Consider the following 4,734-nt stretch of genomic DNA (forward strand, 5'->3'; position numbering starts at 1 on the left):
CAACCTTATATATCATCTAACACTTGTTTTTTATATATTTAGAACCTCTTTTTTTTTTCTCTTTCACATACACTTCTTCAGCTAACATATACACCTAAAAAAAATGATCCGAGGGGGATTATGTATTAATTAAGACTAATTGGTTGATCTCTTGCATATAGCCCATTAATTGGTTGATCTCTTGCATATATACCATATTGATTTCAATCTAACCCTACAAAGATCCAGAAGCTCCAAATCATACTAAATCATACTAAATCACTTCACAAGTAATTCGGTAATTCAACACTCAACAGAACAGCAAAACAAAACACAACAGAGGCAGTTTCAGTAATTCAACAGCATAAAACAAACCAGAAATAACATTGAAATTAAAACAACAATATAATTGGCACCGAATTTTTTAAACTCACCAAGGTGGAACCACTAAGCACAGGTGAAAGAGGCAAACAATCAAAATGTTCTAAGTTAATTGAGATCTGCAAAACAAACAAATATACAGTTTGAAATTAAATTAAAATTTCAACTAAATTATTTGAACTAATGCTTCAGGTCAAATTACCAAAATCACAGGCATGAGTGCATAACCATCGAAGCCATAAAATTTTCTTTGTTATACAATTACAATCTACACAAAATACAATGATCAAACATGGCATAATCCCACTCATAATTAGCATGATATATAATAAACAACCCAATCGAACAATTATTTTAACAGAAAAAATATTAAAAGCCAAATTACATGATTTCTTCAACGCAGCATGAATCGTCAAATTCTATGTTTGATAAAGATAAACCCTAGGGTTCGATATTAGAAAAGCATGCTAAAAGGGAAAAAAAAAGAAAACTAGGTGGAGCTTACCTGGTAGAAAATTAGGGGCTGGAAGAAACGAAGGATGATGTTCGTGGAGGACGACGCAGCTCCTGGTGCTTGGAGGAGATGCGGCTGCTGGGCGTGGAGGACGACAAGGAAGTGAGGAAGAGACAGAGCCCTACCAAGGTGAGGGAAGCGCGATGAGGAAGGTCGGAAGAGGAAAGACCGCGCCGAGAAGCAAGAAGAGGGAAGCGTGAAGACTGACGTGGAAGGGCCATCGAGAGTCCGAGAGGGTGCTATTTGGCAACGTCAGTGGCTGAGAAGACAACGGCTCTGTGGACGGTGGGAGGAGGAGTTTTCGGCGCCGTGGAATGGTCGAAGGCTCGAGGGGAGACTGGAGAGTGGAGAGAGTTGGGGAGTGGAGACTAGGATTGCTGAGTGTGGGAGATTGGGAGTGGCGGCTACTTGGGGGTTGGGGGGTTTTATATTTAGGGTTTTTTAAGTTACCGGTTCGGTTCGGTTCGGTTCGAGCTTTCACTATTAAAACCAAAAACCGAACCGAACCGCAGAAAAAACAGCAAAATATCATTTTTCGGTTTTTTCGGTTTTCGGTTCGATTGATCGGTTTTGTTCGGTTTGGCTCAGTTTTGAACATCCCTAGAAAGGAGTAGGATTGATTGGATGAAGACAGCGGGAAAGCAGAGATTCAGAGGAACAAAAGCATCTCTATACGCTTATCTGAAATTCTCACCAATGAATTACATAAGTATTTCTATCTTTATTTTCTGTTTATTTATTATTATTATTCGAAAACTCCATAACCATTTGATATCCGCCTGACTGAGATTAACAAGATGACCATAGCTTGCTTTATACCAACAATCTCCGTGGGATCGACCCTTACTCACGTAAGGTTTTATTACTTGGACGACCCAGTGCACTTGCTGGTTAGTTGTACGAAGTTGTGAAGTTATGTTTGGACCATGGTATTGTGCACCAGTTATTGACGCCATTGCCAGGGAGAGAACGAACAACAAATTTTACAACCTCAGAGTAACAATTTCGCATACCAAGTTTTTGGCGCCGTTGCCGGGGATTGTTTTGAGTTTGGACAACTGACGGTTCATCTTGTTGCTCAGATTAGGTAATTTTCTTTTTGTTTTATTTTCAAAAAAAAAAATTTTCAAAAATCTTTCAAAAATTTCTCATCTGTTTTCGAAAATTATTCTAAATTTTTAAGAATGAATTCTAGTGTTTCATGAAGCATGTTGAAGCCTGGCTGGCTGTAAAGCCAGGTCTAATTCTTTTGGATAGTGGCTTCCAACCATCAGCATAGAGGCAAGTTAATTTGATAACTAATGAGCAGTATATCTGAGTTACATACTAAAGCTTGACTGGCTATTAAGCCATGTCCAACACTTTGATTGGAGCTTTGGACTAATATTGAAAGATTCCTGGAATTCTTCTTAAAGATTTTGGAATCCTTATTTTTCTTTTTCAAATTAATTTTTGAAAAATCCAAAAAAATCATAAAATCATAAAAATAAAAAATATTTTGTGTTTCTTGTTTGAGTCTTGAGTCAATTTCAAGTTTGGTGTCAATTGCATTTTTTCTAAAAATTCTTTGCATTTTTTCGAAAATTCATGCATTCATAGTGTTCTTCATGATCTTCAAGTTGTTCTTGGCCAGTCTCCTTGTTTGATCTTCATATTTTCTTGTTTTGTGTCTTTTCTTGTTTTTCATATGCATTTTTCGTTTGTTAGAGTCCAAGCATTAAAGATTTCTAAGTTTGGTGTCTTGCATGTTTTCTTTGCATAAAAAATTTTTCAAAAATATGTTCTTGGTGTTCATCATGGTCTTCAAAGTGTTCTTGGTGTTCATCTTGACATTCATAGCATTCTTGCATGCATTCATTGTTTAGATAAAAAATTTTCATGCATTGCATCATTTTTCATGTTTTTCTCTCTCATCATTAAAAATTCAAAAATAAAAAAATATCTTTCTTTTTCTCTCTCATAAATTTCGAAAATTTGGATTGACTTTTCAAAACTTTTTAAAATTTAGTTGTTTCTTATGAGTCAAATCAAATTTTCAATTTAAAAATCTTATCTTTTTCAAAAATCAAATCTTTTTCATTTTTCTTATTTATTTCCAAAAATTTTAAAAATATTTTTTTTAAAAAAAATCTTTTTCTTAATTTTACATCATATTTTCGAAAATATCTTCAACAATTAATGTTTTGATTCAAAAATTTCGAGTTTGTTACTTACTTGTTAAGAAAGATTCAAACTTTAAGTTCTAGAATTATATCTTGTGATTTCTTGTGAATCAAGTCATTAATTGTGATTTTAAAAATCAAATCTTTTTCAAAACTAATTTCAATCATATCTTTTTTTTAAAAAAATATATCTTTTCATCTTATCTTTTTCGAAATCATATATTTTTCAAAAATTTGATTTTTAAAATTTGTTTCAACTAACTAACTAACTTTTTGTTTGTTTCTTATCTCTTTCAAAACTACCTAACTAACTATCTCTCTCTAATTTTCGAAAATACCTCCCTCTTTTTCAAAAAAATTAATTTTAATTAATTAATTGTTTCAACTTTTAATTTTAATTTTAATTTTCAAAAATCACTAACTCCTTTTCAAAAATTATTTTCGAAAATTCTCTTCTCTCTCTCACCTCCTTCTATTTATTTATTCATCTACTAACACTTCATCTCACCCAAATTCGAACCCCTCTTCCATCTGTGTTCGAATTTTCTCTTCTTCCCTTCTTTACATTATATTCTTTTCTTCTTCTACTCACACAGGGGAACCTCTATACCTGGGTAAAAAGGATCCCTATTATTATTTTTCTGTTTCCTCTTTTTCATATGAGCAGGAGCAAGGACAAGAACATTCTTGTTGAAGCAGACCCTGAACCTAAAAGGACTCTGAAAAGGAAACTAAGAGAAGCTAAAATACAACAATCCAGAGACAACCTTACAGGAATTTTCGAACAAGAAGAGGATATGGCAGCTGAAAATAATAATAATGCAAGGAGGATGCTTGGTGACTTTACTGCACCAAATTCCAATTTACATGGAAGAAGCATCTCCATCCCTACCATTGGAGCAAACAATTTTGAGCTTAAACCTCAATTAGTTTCTCTGATGCAGCAGAACTGCAAGTTCCATGGACTTCCATCTGAAGATCCTTTTCAGTTTTTAACTGAATTTTTGCAGATCTGTGATACTGTTAAGACTAATGAAGTAGATCCTGAAGTCTACAGGCTAATGCTTTTCCCTTTTGCTGTGAGAGACAGAGCTAGAATATGGTTGGATTCTCAACCTAAAGATAGCCTGAACTCTTGGGATAAGCTGGTCAAGGCTTTCTTAGCCAAGATCTTTCCTCCTCAAAAGCTGAGTAAGCTTAGAGTGGATGTTCAAACCTTTAGACAGAAAGAAGGTGAATCCCTCTATGAAGCTTGGGAGAGATACAAGGAACTGACCAAAAAGTTTCATTCTGACATGCTTTCAGAATGGACCATCTTGGATATATTCTATGATGGTCTGTCTGAATTAGCTAAGATGTCATTGGATACTTCTGCAGGTGGATCCATTCACCTAAAGAAAACACCTACAAAAGCTCAAGAACTTATTGACATGGTTGCTAATAACCAGTTCATGTACACTTCTGAGAGGAATCCTGTGAGTAATGGGACGCCTCAGAAGAAGGGAGTTCTTGAAATTGATACTCTGAATGCCATATTGGCTCAGAATAAAATATTGACTCAGCAAGTCAATATGATTTCTCAGAGTCTAAATGGAATGCAAGCTGCATCCAACAGTATTCAAGAGACATCTGCTAAAGAAGAGGCTTATGATCCTGAGAACCCTGCAATAGCAGAGGTAAATTACATGGGTGAACCCT

General features: G+C 34.6%; 1 non-coding gene across 1 annotated transcript; it reads right to left on the bottom strand.

Annotated features, from left to right (window-relative positions):
- Window positions 1-4,229: 4,229 nt before the first annotated feature.
- LOC148572201 (small nucleolar RNA R71) lies at window positions 4,230-4,333 on the bottom strand. The gene has a single exon (XR_015907793.1). It is a non-coding gene; the product is annotated as a small nucleolar RNA R71 (small nucleolar RNA).
- Window positions 4,334-4,734: the final 401 nt, after the last annotated feature.

The sequence above is a fragment of the Arachis ipaensis genome, chromosome B3 (genome assembly GCF_059453495.1).
Source record: "Arachis ipaensis isolate K30076 ecotype BB chromosome B3, ASM5945349v1, whole genome shotgun sequence".
Taxonomy (NCBI): Eukaryota; Viridiplantae; Streptophyta; class Magnoliopsida; order Fabales; family Fabaceae; genus Arachis; species Arachis ipaensis.